This window comes from Triturus cristatus, chromosome 6 (assembly GCF_964204655.1).
Source record: "Triturus cristatus chromosome 6, aTriCri1.1, whole genome shotgun sequence".
NCBI lineage: Eukaryota > Metazoa > Chordata > Amphibia > Caudata > Salamandridae > Triturus > Triturus cristatus.
Window position 1 is genome coordinate 1,665,143,004 of NC_140589.1, and position 17,799 is coordinate 1,665,160,802.

Sequence of the window (17,799 nt, forward strand, 5' to 3'; positions counted from 1 at the left end):
AGATCCGGGCGACAATCGGCCGCGGGGGGGCTCCCACCTTAGGCCGTCCGCCAGGCACTCGGTGAGCCCGCTCCACTGCAAAAAACTTGCCAAGGCCCTTAGGCGCAAGATGATTCACCACCAAGTCCTCGACGAGTAAATCCACGGAGAGCTCCTCCGAAGTTTCCGGGACCCCAATAAGGCGCACATTGTTGCGCTGGGGCCGACCTTCAAAGTCTTCGAGCCGGCGGGCGGAGAGGTCATTCGCGGTTCGTAGCTTACGAACCTCAGCCTGGAGTTCAGAGACATCGTCCGCGAGACCAGTAGTCTTGAGGTCCAGGGACTTGACCCGCTCATTGGTTTTGCCCAGGTCCGCGCGAATCAAGTTGACATCAACCAAGATCATGTCCACCTTGTGCGCCAGGGTCTCGAATTGTCGCCCAATCGAAGATTGCATCCCATCTATCGCCCCCTTGATATCCTGCAATGATAACTCCGAGGCTGGGGATGAATCGGCCTTCTGTGCTTCCAGCGACTGTCCCGATCCACCAGGCGACCCCTTCTGCTGGGCATAGCGATCCATATTGTTGGATTGGGTATAGCCTCCCCGCCTGGTAGTCTTAGACTTCGACTTGTCTGCCTCCGATTTGGTCGACATCTCGAACAGCAGGGCGGTCAGTCGCAAAAAGACGTCCCTCACTCAGCCAGAGGAAACAGGGTCAACTAGGACGTCAACAGCCAGCCAGGGCCGAGCGGAGATCTTCCAGACAGCAGGGGACCGGCATGAAGCACTCCCGACCCAGAGCAAGCAAAGGGCGAGAAAGCGAAAGTGAAAGTGCAGCGGCACCCGTCCGCCAGTTCACACCTCCCGAGGCCGCTGTTGTTCAATTAGTGGCCGGGCATCCTGCCAACGCAAGCCCCTGGCATCCTTCGGAGGTAGGCCGCAATCTTCCGCCATGCACAACTTCGGTTCCCGGTGGGCGATCTTAGCCCGGACAACGTCAGTCGCCCCAGCTGTGACTCATCTGCAGGATTCCGTGCATGAAAATCAGGATTTAGGACAGGATAATTGCAGGAGGGCGCGAGGGTCGCGGGATCTCAAGGCTCACGCGGCCATCTTGGTCAGGCGCTAGGCTCCTCCCCCTGTAGTGTCCTTTTTAAGTGGTGTGGCGTTAAGTTGTGAGCTGGGTGTGTTGCAAGCACGAGTCGCTATGTTGGGAGAAAAGCCTGTGGGCCTGAGCCAAGCTACCTAAGGACGCTACGTCCAACAAGTTGGTGTCCAGCGGTGGGATCCCGAATCCGTGCTTGCATCCACTCATTAGCAATTTGGCGCGCGCCGCAACCTACACCTGATTGTTTTTACTGGAGTTTTTTTATGCTGAATACAAACCATCACAGTTCTAAAAAACAAGCTGCGCCTTTCCTACGAATGCCATTCTTACAGAACCAGACCAACACTAATTAATTCTCTGACAACAATTCCTTTGTGCATAGTGTGATTCTAGGCAGAAAACAGTATTCCTGGGTGATACCAGTACACCTTAACTTCTAGAGAAGACATACTCCATAATATCTTACAAGTTCAAGGCACTTAAATATCTTCCTTATCTTAAAATATAAAACACAACTTTAAAAGTGGAAGGAAAATGTTCCATGTTAATTTCAAATGTGTTAGCATTTGCCTCTCATTTGTGAGAAAGTGATTTCTGCTGAATGCTAACCATCACAGTTCAAGAAAACAAACTCCATCTTTCCTGCGAGTGCAAGGCTAACAGAGCAAGAGCAACACAAATTAAATCTCAGATAACAATTCCTGTGTGCACACTGTCTCATGGTGTGATTCTAGGCAGAAAACAGTATTCCTGGGAGATACCAGTACACCTTAACTTATGGTGAAGACATACTCAATAATATCTTACAAGTTCAAGACAGTTAAATATCTCCCAAAACACAAAATGTGAAAAACAACTTTAAAAGAAGAATCACATTTCTATTATTTATATCAAAATGCACCACATACATTCCCTCTCAAATTCATAACTCACCTTTAAAAGTAGTTAGTTCAGAAAGAAATGTGGCACTCAAACAGCAGATTATCACAGCAACAATCTCTGAGCTGTACACCTCTCTCCTCTCACCAGAACCAGTTAATGGCAATGTTTCCCTCTCTTTTTCCACACATATACATGTTAACTCCAAATCACAGTGCTTCCCACATTTTTTTCAAATGGAAACACACATTTCTATTGGTTGCAAATTTCAACCCTTTCCAAATGATCCCTTCCCCCAACATGACTTCTGCCTGCTACCATAGCAACAGCTCATGGAACACTGCTGTGAGCAGAGAGGTCATAAGTTCAACACACAATGTTTCTAATCCTTAGAGCAAGAGTGCTTGACTTTTCAAACCTAACAGCAAATCCAAAGTAATGTTCTGTGGGTACACATTTTTCTGAGCCAATACAAAACATGCTTGTAAAAATCTAAACATACAGCCTAGTTTTAACTGTAAAATGGTTTGAATCAGCCAATCAGTTCTTTTTAAAAAAAAGAAAAAAGTACGTTAGCCTCCATTTTACAACTATCTTTCTTTTCATATTGCCATTCTACTGAAAGACACCTTCTGAGTGCATCCAGATCTCCTTGAAAGATGTTCACAGTGTGGATTGTAGGTCATAGCTATGTCTTCTGGAGTGAAAAGTTTGCAGAAAAAAGAGGTATTGTGAAAGACCTTGCTTTGCCAAATGTAGACATTAAATGGATTGGTCAGAGAGGGTTAAAGTGGCGCCAATTAATGCCTTTGGTGAAAACCTTTCTACATCTCCCACAGCCTAACCTTATTATTGTGCACTGTGGTGGAAATGACCTAGGCACTTTAACTGGGGTAGGTCTGGAAATGCTTGTTAAGGACACCTTTGTGCAATTGATGTCACTTTTTCCACAAACTGCCTTTGTATATTCTAATATATGCCAAAGGCAAAAGTGGAACTGGTCCAACCAATTTTGTCCGCAGATTGACAAAGCAAGAAAGCACGTCAATAAGTCTGTTTCTGCTTTCCTCAGAGACTATGGTATGGGTTCTATATACCACAACAACTTGCGTTACAACATGCAAGACATTTATAGAGGAGACGGTGTACATTTCAATGATGAAGGGAACAGAGTCTTCCTCTTGAACTTTAGACTCTGCATCGGTACTTACTTGTAGGTACCAAAAAAACACTCAATAAACACAACGGCGCTTTTTAGAGCCAACCAACATCTAAACATTTCATTCTGATTTTTAATTCTATTTTTTTTTACCGCCGTACGCGTACTGTACGCGCACGGTACGTGTACGCCGCGATTTTTTCAAAAAAATATTTTTCACACTTCTGGGTCCTTTTTGGACCCCCTGACAAAGGCTAGGGGGTCTGCAACTCTCTACCTTGCCCTCTTTTCACGTTCTTTACCTTTGTTTTTCAGTGTGAGACACACAAAATGGCGGCCGACACTTCCTGATTACGACCGAATGTAATGTTTACTGTCATGTAACCACCAATCAGAATTACGCTCGCGCACGGCAGCATGCGCGTACGGTACGCGTACGGTACGCGTACGGTGCGCGCCTATAGATATGTATGTACTTTTAACTGCAATTTTCTCAGGAACTACTGAACATATTGACTCCAGATATTCAAAAGGCACATCCCTGACCTGAGGACTACCTCTTTGCCAAATTTCAAATAATTCTGTTCAGCCGTTCGGGCTGTACCTTGGACTAAAGGTCCCTATGGAAAAATGCATAAGGAAAAACGCGTTTTGGGACCCCCCCTTTTTTCTCAGCCTCCGCTTGACGAATCACCCCGAGACTTTCAGGGTAGGAGCTGAGCGGAGCGCCCCACCTATTTTGAAAATTTCACAAGGATTCGTCAACCTGCGCCAAAGTTATTCAAAATAGAATTTTCAGATTTCCTATGGAAACACGGTCCTAACTATAACTATCTACTGGCGACCGCCAGTAGATAATATATACATATATATATATACATATATATATATATATTGGGAGACTACAAACAGCTGTGCAAGGCTGCCGATCCGAACCTTTCATTTCTGGATCAGCACTTCGTTCATATGCAGATTGAGCCTGCCAGAATGAGCCATGACCTACTAAGGAAAGAATCCAAAAACGAAATTGACAAATGGAACGTTTGAACTTACCTAAGGAATAATGACACTCGTACCAGGACTTTATGTCCCATCAGGCATTGCAACAGATGCACTAAGCATACGCCCACTGGGGGCAGATTTATAAATGAATAAATAGCCGGAAATACAATGGTTGCGAGTTTTCAAATGCCGTTTGTGTTTGCCCATGAAGAAGGGGTTGTTTAACCTTGAAACGCGTTGGCTGTTGAAAAACATTGTGGCGCAGGAAGGCAGGCTGCATGTTTTAAAGCCGAATGGCAGAGCGAAGCTGTGTGCGCTCCTAAATGCTTCAGGGCAATTGTTGGTAAATATTTGACACGGTGGTCCGGCCGTGGGGAGCAGCACCATTGCCGGTTGGGAGACTACAAACAGCTGTGCAAGGCTGCCGATCTGAACCTTTCATTTCTGGATCAGCACTTCGTTCATATGCAGATTGAGCCTACCAGAATGAGCCATGACCTACTAAGGAAAGAATCCAAAAACGAAATTGACAAATGGAACATTTGAACTTACCTAAGCAATAATGACACTCGTACCAGGACTTTATGTCCCATCAGGCATTGCAACAGATGCACTAAGCATACGCCCACTGGGGGCAGATTTATAAATGAATAAATAGCCGGAAATACAATGGTTGCGAGTTTTCAAATGCCGTTTGTGTTTGCCCATGAAGAAGACCAAGGGACTGGTGGTATCTGATATGCATGCGATCAACATCTTAAATGCACTTGGTAGGAGTCAGGAAACTGAAATTGCTACGCAAGATGTGGCTGACATTGAAGGGATCAATATTTCTAAACCTTGCAAAAGTCCCTTCAAACCAGTATCAACCTTTATGCCGACCATGCCACGTGATGCAATAGATGTATTTCATGAACGCATCACGGATGAATTAAAAAAGCTACAGCATCAGACCCAAGTAAACAAGAGAAAACCTGCGCAGAAATTTAAAGAATATTTCAAGTTGATGTCTAAATTAAAGGAGAATAACAATAATTATTAACAAATCGGATAAAGGTGGCAATGTGGTTCTGTGGGGCAAAAAGGAATATAAAGAGGAAGCCTATCGCCACTTAGAGAACACTGAGTGTTATCGCAGGATTCCTAGAACGTTGATTGCCAACACACACAAGCAATATAAAGATGAGCTACATGTCTGGCACAAAGAGGGTCTGCTAACAAAAGAGGAATTGGAATTTTTGTACAAAGAATATCGTGTGCTACCAAGCATCTATTTGATTCCTAAAGTGCACAAGGGAGTTATGCCTATTCCAGGACGGCCCATAGTGTCAGCAATCAACGGCATGTTTGAAAATACCTCCAAATATATTGACTTTTTCCTTCAAGGTTTGGTAGTGGAGTTGCCAAGTTATATAAGAGATACTATGGACTTCCTACATAAACTCAACAACATCACCCTACCTCCTGATGTTATCTTAATGACTATGGACATCACAGCGTTATATACTAGTATAGCCCATAATGATGGTTTGAGGGCTGTAGAGTATTTTTTGGGAGAAAGAAATATCGAATTTTACAAGCACAATGCCATGCTGTTGAATATGATCCGTATTAGTTTAAGTAACAACATGTTCCAATTCAATAATGAGACATTCCAACAGCTGAGAGGCGTGGCTATGGGGGCATGCTTCTCTCCCAGCTATGCATGCTTGCATGTTGGCTGGTAGGAGAAGCATGTCCTCATGACCCGTCATGCTGAACAGTGGTCCACCAATATTATATCATGGTGGCGATATATAGACGACATTTTCGTGATTTGGAATGGAACAAAACAAGAGGCACTTGGTTTTTAGTGACATTAATGACAATGAATTGAATCTGGAGTTCTCAGCTGAGGTGAGCACCTGTAGTGTTAACTTCCTAGATGTAGCAGTGAATTTGAAAGACGGGAATTTGGAGACTAGTCTATTTCGTAAGAGCACATCAGGGAATACAGTGTTGCATGCAGAGAGTTTCCACCCGCAACACACAATAAATAGTATACCATATGGGGAATTTCTGCGCATCCATAGAGCATGTAGCACCACAGCAGCGCGCGATAAACATCCGCTGGATGCCAAAAATAGGCTACTGGCGTGAGGCTATGAGGAAAAAAAAATGACTAGCGCAATGATAAAAGCGAACCTCAGAAATAGAGATGAACTATTGGTATCTAAAAATATAACAAATCAGGAAACTTTAGCGTCCACCAAAAATATCCCTGATAATGACACCATGGAAAACGAAATGAGACTTATCACTACCTATAGTAGACAGGCTAAAAAGATTAAGAGTATTATCTGTAATGAGTGGCCCATTGTGTTAACAGATCCAACTCTTAAAGCAGTGCTTCCCAACAATCCTACTATCACATACAGGAGAGCATTTTCAATGAGGGACGAACTAGTATCCAGCAGTCCAGAAATATCTGTCAGTGGTACCTGGTTAACCCCCTTGAAAGGATTTTTTAAATGCTCCTCCTGTAGAGCATGTAAATTTAGAATAAATACTAGCCAATATACCACACCTTTCAGTGATAGTCCTAGAAGCTTGAAAGGACACTATACATGCCGTACTGACTATGTGGTATATGTATTGCAATGCACATGCGAATTTAAGTATGTTGGGAGTACAAAACTGCAAGCATACAACAGAATCTTGCAGCACATAAGAGCTATACTTAACTCTGATCCAACTTACCCGGTAGCGAGGCATTTTAAAACTTGCCACAATAACAATCTGAGCTGCTTGCGCTATTTTATCATAGACTCTGTACCTAAACTCAAGAGAGGAGGTAACCGGGAAAAAGCTCTGAGGCAACTGGAATGCAAGTACATACTAGAGTTGGATACACGTATACCAGGAGGTTTGAACAATGGGGAAGATTTACACCATTTTTTATGAATATATATGTTATTCTGAATATAAAGAAAGATATTATGAGATATAGCCAAATAATCTAGGTAGTCTTTCTTTCCGTCATACATAAGCTCAGATATGCACATATATTTTTGATGTCCTCTTTTTCATGGATTTTAAGAACGTGTGACCTTTATACATTGAAAAACTCTTTTCTATTACAGTATGTATTTTTTAATAAGGATATGGGTGATTAAGCAACACAGCTTCCTCTTGGCTAACATTTATGTAAATTCGATTTTTGGAGTCTGACCTTTTATTTTTATTAAGCTGTTTATGTGTGATACCCAGTACGTTTTCCTTAGCAAGACATAATGTGGCTCAGTATTTTTTACATCCATCCAGACACTTTTATATGTAATTCCAGTCCCTTTTTCTACGATGTTCAGAAGTTTCAATTTGATGTTTTGCAATTTTTGCACAGTATATTGCAGATTTGCACATTTTTCTGTATTTGCACAGACATTGAAAATTTGCTAGATTTGCACATGATTTGCGTTTTTTGCACATTGTTGGTGAGGATTGTTTTCCCATTTATGGGAGTAATTTCTACCTAATGCAATTTGCATCTTTATGCAGTGCAGGCACTTTATTTGTATCTTAGCTATATGATAAATATAGCAAGATGCGAACAGCATTAGGCATTTAGTAATTGTCAATCGTAGTTTCAACCTGGACTGGAATGAGTCTATAAGATAATACATTTTAATGTATACTATAATTCTGGATATGTTTTGTATACATGTTGATGGGATTTGTCCGTGTATATCCCGACAAGATTTGTAACAACAGCTGGGCTTTAGTATTTTGTTTATGTCTATAGGACAGCACGTAATTGGGTGCACGGCACCTTTAAATAATCACGTTCAGTTCAAACCAGTCATGTGATCAAGACCGCTGTGTCGGTCGAAACTCGTCTGAACCGAATCATGTTTGTGGAGAAATAAACTGAGCACTATTTTCTGCACCAGCATATATGTGTCCGTGTCTTTTGGTAGTACCGGCTGGTACTACGGAAGGTGGATTTGACATATATATATATATATATATATATATATATATATATATACACATATATATATAATTATATATATATACATACATATATATATATATATATATATATATATATATCCAAACACAGCATTCTCCTGTTCCGGAGCCCCCAACCCTTCAGGGCGGCCTCATTAAATGATAGACACGGAGCAGTCCATCCAAACACCAGCAAATGTGAAACACGAATGAGGCCCATTACTGGCAATGACGCTTTTATTCAGAATCAACAGCAGCACGACAACCTTCCTGTTACCTAACGTTTCAGCCTCACTGGCCTTGCTCACAGGTGGAAGGTTGATAATTAACTTGCCAGGTGCGCTTGTGCATGCTCTTAAAAAAGTTCTTGGGTCACATGGTTGCAAGTTGAAATACAAATCCCATAGTGCACCGCCAATTGTTAGGAATTACAAACTGGAAGTCCTCATGATTTTCGACTTTTAAACTTGAAAGTTATTACCTTTGTGGCAGTAGCACTGATGTTGGTGTGGAATCATTGACTAAAGACAGCCAGGTGAGTTGGTATCACTTGCAGATTTCTTATATTTTTTCGTTCTGAACGAAGCCTCATTACAGCAGCACGATCAGAAATGGAAGTGCTCCATCACCGAATCCCTTCCAAACACGCTCAGATTTTCACCGAGTGGCATTCCTAAGTAGGCTGGGCGCGTGAGTGGGTCATGCTCCTCCATACAATCCAAACACAGCATTCTCCTGTTCCGGAGCCCCCAACCCTTCAGGGCGGCCTCATTAAATGATAGACACGGAGCAGTCCATCCAAACACCAGCAATATATATATATATGCAAAAAAGAAGTAGAGAACTCTGGGTAGTTCTCAAGTTTAGGTGGAAAGCAGCTCCTGTATAGAGCACTCTCAACACCAGCGACACTCTAGATCTGCTCACCTCAAATGTCTGCTTTTCTATCAAAGTTTTTAAGCATAGGATTAGCACAGTGCTATCCACGCCGAGATAGAAATGGACAAAGGCTTTTGTCATTTTACAGCTCGGCAAGGTCAGCACTGTGCTAGTCCTATGCTTAAAGACTTTGCTGTAGAAATGGCAAAAGACTTTGTCCATTTCTATCTCGGCGTGGATAGCACTGTGCTAATCCTATGCTTAAAAACTTTGATAGAAAAGCAGACATTTGAGGTGAGCAGATCTAGAGTGTCGCTGGTGTTGAGAGTGCTCTATACAGGAGCTGCTTTCCACCTAAACTTGAGAACTACCCAGAGTTCTCTACTTCTTTTTTGCATAATTTATTCGTCACTCTATGCCTGAAAGGGTATTTTTTTTATATATATATATATATATATATATATATATATAATTATATATATACACACACACACTCCACAAACACACATATATATAAATATTAACAAACAGCAATTTATTTGTTTTCTGATCTCTAATTCAAAAAAATGATTTGGTTTCTTCTCTCTGCAGTACATTTGTGGCCCTTAGAATGCACAATTCAAAGAGGTCTTAGGCTATCAATTTATATTTTTAATTGAAAGATTCATGTGTTAACGATATGAGCTACACTGTAGAGAAATGTACATTTTGTGGTGGAATGTCATCTGGTTCACTATATCAAATTATTTGTAATGTGTTTAGTTTGAGTGAGGTCGAATAAATGTAGTGTGATTGATAAAAGAGGGTAAGTATATATGGTGCCTTAAGTAGGAATGGGGTGTGGGGTGATTATGTCAAACAACATTTATAGGTTTTTTATTTACTTTTGCTGAATGAAAGTGATTGTTTCAAATATAATCTTATAGAAATTGAACTATCATTGCGTACAAACCAAATACTGTCAGAAAGGAGTATTTAATAAATTCTATTTTTGTACATTAGTGTGCTCAAGACTTCATGATATTAAATATAGAGGAGGATTTTTCCCTAGGTCTTGTATTATGTGAGTTGGCAGGTTTTGTATACTTTTGTAACTGCCTGCCATATATGCACTATTAAAGCTACAAATGTTTGAGAAAAACTGTATAACAAGGACAATAAGTTTGCAATCAATAATACAAATAAATTAATCAAATAAAGAAGAGGATTTTAAGGCAAACAAACCCCCCTCGACGCCCATCTTGGTATACAGTCATAATGAAGCATTAACTGCCTTCTTCTGTTCTTGTTATATGTTGGACTGCTTGTTTGTTTTAATTGTGTTTCCTTTTAGCCATTTGTTCTTTGTTTTACACAGCATATTATGTTATGAATTATGTTTTTTGTGTTATTATATGAGCACCATGTTTTGTAATTGTATGTTTACATTTTGTTATTGCAGAAACAATATATATTTTGTAACAATTTTCTGTGTTGGGTACCCCTTCTTCTCTCTAAGGGCCTCATGGAGGTAGGCTAACATTTACCACTTCATAAATACCGAATCATACCGATTCGGTATTTATGAAGTGGTAAATGCTATGTAGGTAATCCGTCGGTAATAATTACCGAATCGGAATGGGTCGGTATTTAAGAATCGGTAATTACCGAATCGGTAATGGTAACTGGCTTCCCATTGATTCCTATGGGCCAGGAGGCCCATAGGAATCAATGGGGAGCCAGTTACCATTACCGAATCGGTAATTACCGATTCGGTAATGGGGGGAGCACAATCAAGGGTGGCAGGGTGTCACATTGACACCCTGTTGCACCCCTGATTCCTGCATGTGTGCACATGTGGCACACATACATGCCCTAAGGGCATGTATGTCTGCCACATTGCACACTTCTAAGCGCTTTAAAATGCATTTACACATCCATTCTTCATTTACCACCAACTATTAGTTGGTGGTAAATACCGACTCCAGACAACACCCACACACTCCCCCTACATCTCATTTCTGTATTCGGTATTTACCGAATCGGTAAAATTACTGATTCGGTAATTTTACCGATTCGGTAAATTACCGAATGCAGAAATGATCCCCCTACATCTCAAAAGCCTAAATACCGGTCGGTAACGGTAAAATTACCGAAAATCGGCCGTTACCGACCGGTATTAGGCTACCTACATGAGGCTCTAAGGCTTTGTTTGCCTTAAAAAACCTCTTCTTTATTTGACTAAATAATTTGTATTATTGATTGACAACTTATTTCCCTTGTTATATATTTTTTCTCAAACCATTGTAGCTTTAATATTGTTTATTTACCCCAGGTTTGGGAAATAGGGTTATCCCATGTTTGTGGTAAGTATCTCTGCCATATATCCACGCCATGATGCGGTATGTGGTGGTACAGTGATAATGTGTGCTGGAGGTTCCAGCATGTGTGGGACATAGTGCATGACCCTTGTGCCCGTTTGGCCTTTGCCAATGTTCCCTGTTTTGAAATGCTACCCACTTAACCACAATGCCACTCTCCATTTATATTTCAACAGAAATTGTTGAGGTGATTCCTTCATAGTAATTTTGAATTCAAACTTACTTCCTATGTCTTAGGGTGCATGCAGCATTATCCGGTCCTGACGAAAGCCATATTAACCCACATGGGCATGGAGTAAAGATGACTGAAACATGTTGACCATAAATATGGATACATGAGACCACTTATGTCTCAAAGATATCCACCACTTTTAATTTTAAAATCACTTGCACTTTCACTTTCAGAAAAAAACAGCTCTTCTGTAAATGTGGGTGAATGAGGTTTCTTTAACTCTAGGTTTCCCCCTTTCCCTTTTTGAGTAAAATACCCCTCAGTAACATTTGTTACCTTGGTAGCAAGCTTATTCCTAAAGTAAGTAAATGCCAACTTCCTAAAAGTGAACAAAAATTGAAATACAGCACGGGTGCACTCAATAGTACTCTAAGTTAAACCAAAATAATCTATTCGATTTGCTTTTTTTAAATTCTTTAAGTGTGCACTCTGTAGGGGGCTCTGTCAGCCTCCTTAATACTAAAGTAAGTGAAATCAGCCCGGAGACGTGTCCGGGAACTCAGGGTGCACTACTGAATTGTCACTTTTTTCAAAGTGTTCTAAGGAATATTCCAAATAGCTTTAGTAAATTATAATTCTCTTAGAACCAGTAATCCAAGAATCAATTACATAAACACAAGATTCAGTCCATCAATAAAACATTGTGACCATGAATGATATTCCGCGTCTTCTTTTATTCATTCCATAGCAGAATTTCTTCAATAAAGTTGTGATGCTTTTCTCAGCATTATAAGAACAGATGACAATGATATTTCCAATTCCCACTGCATTTCGGGTGAAAAATTGCCCTTCTTCAGGGAAATCTATGACAGCAAATAATAGAAGTAAACATCTTTACAAATACTCTATTAAATAATAATCATCAGCATTCTGCTAAATTTCATGCTCATACAGACAAGTGATTCAGGCTTTTGATAGTGCTCGAGAAGTTGAGATGAAAGCTTGAATGGAACAAGAATGAAGTGACCAGAGACGAAGATGAAATAGAGTCAACTCGAGAAATTACAACCGATCTCCCGCATGGGTGAGTGCCATTAACAGAGGAAAAACTGAAAAAGTGGTGACGTGCCAGGAGTATCACACGCTCAGTGAATAACTGCAGTGGGTTAAAGAAGTGCAGCATGTTAGAAACCGCGTTTATGTTACGGTCCATGGAGGTGAAAGAAGGTAAACTTGATGAGTACCTTGCCGACTAATAGGCTGGGGTTCATTAGGCCGAATGAACACTGCCCTAGCTATGGACAGCTAAAAAGTAATAATGAAAAGCAATTGTAATCAAACGAAATACTCCGTGCAATGGTGCGGGTCTCTAATTTATACAATGTGATAGTTACCTCGAAATCGAAGATGACCGCAGGGCAATGTAAATAAAAAGTGGTGACTGTGAAGAAAAGAGAACCGCACATGAATGCTTTAAGCCTGTTGGCAGGGCTGGGTAAGACTGTTTTAAAACTATTAATGGATATATCGCTTACCGATAAATCCTTCTCCGTCTGTCGACCGCGGGGTGATTGAAATGGAAGATAGGAGCTGTAAGAGCAAAAGAATCGCAGGTAAATTCTACGTAACTATGTGTGAACTATAATGGGCATCTACAAAAAGTGTTTGTGAATGTGAGCCTTACCGGTGGTGATTTGTCCTTTAGCAGACTGCGAAGTCTAACAAGAAAGCTCTTGTGGAGTGTGCGTGATCCGTAAGGTGTTCAACTTACGTACTCGACGTATTGTTAGTGAAAATAGAAAGAGGACCGGTGAAAAAAGTGGCCATTGTATGCTGGTGGTGGAGTTAATAAAGTAAAGCAACGAAGATAAAATAGTATTGAAAGAGGAGGAAAGTGCCCATTATACGCATATGTAACTGTGTGATAATCTGAAATCAAACCATGAGAGATGCATGAGTCTCATACCAAACTATTAACTTATTAAATACCGGCAGTATCGGTAAATGCTCTGGTCTTAAATAACAGAAAAATAGTTATTTACAATATAATTCCATCCGAATAAGTGAATCACATGAATAATTATACATATTCATTCTTTGAAATCAAAAGTGTAGAGATCATCAATAGAATATCTAAGCTGTGATTTATGTCAGATTAGTCCATGATTAGATAATGAAGTGCCTGCCTATACAAAACTAGTTGCAAGACTGCCTGTACAGTGCTACAGGACTAAAATTTAGTGAAGATCGCATAGTTGACAGTACTTTCGGAAAACAGAACCATTCAAATAAATACTAGATTATTAAGTGAAGTGTCTGGCTATACAGAACTTTTTACAAGACTGTCTATACAAAACTGTATGACTACACTGTGATAAAACCAGTACTAATAACTTATTTTACAAAAACAGGATAATTCATATTTGTCATTTAAACCTTTTGGGTGAAGGGTCTCTAGAAACCAGATCTAATGTGTTTCACGCTGTAGAAGCAATTTGTTACGGTCTCTTCCTTGCTGGGTGTTGATTACCTCAATTACACTGAATTTCAGTGGAGCTATTGTGTGATTATAATCGACCCAATATTTGGCCAGTGAAGAGCTCATAGTTTTAGTGCGTATTCTACTTTTGTGTTCAGTTATGCGAGTTTTTAGGGTCCTCACTGTTTTGCCCACATAATATAGGCCACATGGGCACTTTATTACATAAATTACTTGGGTATTATTGCAATTAGCCGTAAAGTGCAATTTGATAATTCTACCCGATCTAGGGTGGGGTTTTGACTGACCAGTTAACACATTGTTACAGTGCGAACAATTTTGGCATTTCATCATGCCTGTGTGTGAATCCGATGTAGAGGATAGTGAAGGTGTTAAAAATTATTTTAGATTACGTGACCGTGTGTATGCAAATAATGGTGGGTTCTTAAATAACCCCTGAAACTCGGGTTCAGTCTGAAGTAGTTCCCAGCGTTTTAACACTATCTTTTTAATTTGGTTTGATTATGAGGAAAAATTTGAAACAAAAACCTCTCTACGTTCTGTATGTTGATGTACTGTCTTTTTCAGGAGATCACTTCTCGTTTTTTTTAAAGCCTTAGTCTCAGCTTGGTTTATGATGTCCCGACGGTATCCCCTGGCCATGAAAGGTTCCTTATATTTCTCTAAAGTTTGGCGACTTAGATCTGGGTTGGAAGTGATACGTCTTATTCTGGTGAATTGTTAATAAGGTAGATGACGTTTCAGAGACCAGGGATGGAAACTCTGATATAGTAATATGTTGTTCCTAGTTGTACTCTTTTTGAATACGGTAGAAGTGATTTGGGGTCCATCTAATTGTATGAACACATCTAAATATGTGATTTTTTGAGAGTCTATGGAAGAAGTGAATTGAATTCTAGGATTTTTGGTATTCAGATCCTTGATCATTGCTTCTAAGTATAGACGTTTGCCATGCCATATGATGAGGATGTCGTCTATGTAACGACGGTATAGAATTAGATGGCTCTGCCATTCAGTGTTAGATATTATGAATTCTGTTTCAAATTTGGACATGAAGATATTTGCGTAGCTGGGGGCTCCCGAAAAACCCATAGAGGTGTCATTAGATTGAAGATAGAAACACTCTTTCCACTTAAAGTAACTGTGGAATAAACAAAAGTGCAAAAGTTCCAACAAAATTATCTTATTAACTCCAGGTACCTCTTACTGCAATAATGCCCACTCTATAGCTTCTATACCTTCCATGTGAGGAATTGAAGTATATAGTGCAACCACGCCGATTGTACATAGCCATATGTCATCTGACTCAGGAATCTGAACTTCATTAAGAATTTGTAACAGGTGTGTGGTGTCTTGCAAGTAGGAACTGCTAGCTTGAACTATCGGTTGCAAAAAAGTGTCAAGATACTGGCCGAGAGGTTCGTGTATAGACCCACACCCCGACACAATCGGTCTGAGGGGTAGGTTCATTAGATTTTTGTGTATCTTTGGTAGCATATATAGCAGTGGCCTACGTGGAAATTTGGTTGTGAGAAAGTCTTTGGTTTTATCAGAGATCCAATTCATTTCTTTAGCATGAGTCAGTATTGATGAAAGGAAGGATAAGAAAGAATCAGTAGGATCATTGGGTAGTGGGATGTATGTTGTATCATCCTGAAGAATCGTATCAATTTTGTCCATGATCACCAGAGCACCGCCTTTGTCGGCTCTGGTGAAGTGGAGTGTTCGGTTTTTCCTAAGTTCCAACACGGACAATATTTCGCAAGGAGACAAATTCTCTGTGAGTTTTGGGCGTACTGGTAGTTTAGACAAGTCTTGCCTAACTAAAGTCTCAAACGTGTCTATGATTTTATGTGAGACTGGAAGAATAAACGTACTCTTGGGTTTAAACTCTCTGTATTCAGATTGTGAAATATTGGTGAGGTCGGTTTGCAATGTAGAGAAAAAGTGTCTTGGTCTTAGTTTCCTTGTGAATTTAAATAATGCCACTTCAGCATCAAGTGCTCTGGAGTAAAATGTGGGGACAAAGGAACTACCTTTTTCTAAAACAGACATCTGGTTTTTAGACAATTTTTGAGAGAAGATGTTAATGACTAATGTTTCTTCTGGCGACCGGGTCTGCCTGATTTTGTTAAATCTGTGACCTCTGCGGGTTTAGCGGTTTCTATGCTGGGTTGTAACGGGGGGTTGTAGGCTGCAGGGCTTGTTTCTAAAAAAGAAACTTTTGTGCTGTTTGGTGCTATTGTAGTTATCCCGGTGCTTGATGTTGATGGAGCTGGGGGACGAGTTAGCTGTGTGTCACTAATAGAAACAAGACTTTCCTCTGAGGAGGGGGTGCCAGATTTTTGCCAGGTTCGTTTTTGGGCGTACACCTCAGCCCAAGTGTACACCTCGTCTAACTTTTAATCAATGGTATCACGACGGAATTTTCTAATCTTCTGTTCGTGAATTTCTTCGGCGTATATGTCTAGTTTTTTGTTGATGTCTGTAAGGGTCGATTACCAGTTGCCTGCTTCCATCCGTAGAGATAGAGAGTTCTGTAGTTCTTTTATGTCTGCTTCAAGACATGCTAATACTTAAGATAATTCTTCTACTATAAGCAGAATAAGATCAAGGGAACACTTATTCAAGATTGCGTACCATTTGTCCATAAATCGTTTGTTCATTTTGAATAAAATAGGTTTAATGGCCAGACGTAGCCCTCGAGGAATTCTACTTGCCTTGTGATACTGAATAAGGGTTGTAGCATGCAACCGCTGATTAATTTCCCTGCGCATTAAATATTCTAATTGACATATCTGTTGATGTACTGGACCCTGGGTGGTGTCAAAGGCCCTAACTTCTCTGATGAGCTCATATATGTCACTAGCTTCAGTTGACAAGTAAGCTTTAGTATCAGCTTTATTTTCAGTTAAATGTAATATCTCTTCAAAACAAGACATTGTTGGTGCACAAACAGGCTGTGGGTGACAGATGTAGTAATATGAACAAAAATTGACATACAGCACGGGTGCACTCAATAGTACTCTAATTTAATCCAAAATATTCTATTCGATTTGCTTTTTTAAAAATCTTTAAGTGTGCACTTTGTAGGGGGCTCTGTCAGCCTCCTTAATACTAAAGTAAGTGAAATCAGCCCGGAGACGTATCCAGGAACTCAGGGTGCACTACTGAATTGTCACTTTTTTCAAAGTGTTCTAAAGAATATTCCAATAGCTTTAGTAAATTATAATTCTCTTAGAATCAGTAATCCAAGAATCAATTACATAAACACAAGATTCAGTCCATCAATAAAACATTGTGACCATGAATGATATTCTGCGTCTTATTTTATTCATTCCTTAGCAGAATTTCTTCAATAAAGTTGTGATGCTTTGCTCAGCGTTATAAGAACAGATGACAATGATATTTCCAATTCCCAATGCATTTCGGGCAAAAAATTGCCCTTCTGCAGGGGAATCTATGACAGCAAATAATAGAAGTAAACATCTTTACAAATACTCTATTAAATAATAATCATCAGCTTTCTGCTAAATTTCATGCTCATACAGACAAGTGATTCAGGCTTTTGATAGTGCTCGAGAAGTTGAGATGAAAGCTTAAATGGAACAAGAACGAAGAGACCAGAGACGTAGATGAAATAGAGTCAACTCGAGAAATTACAACCGATCTCCCGCGTGGGTGAGTGCCATTAATAGAGGAAAAACGGAAAAAGTGGTGACGTGCCAGGAGTATCACACGCTCAGTGAATAAATGTAGTGGGTTAA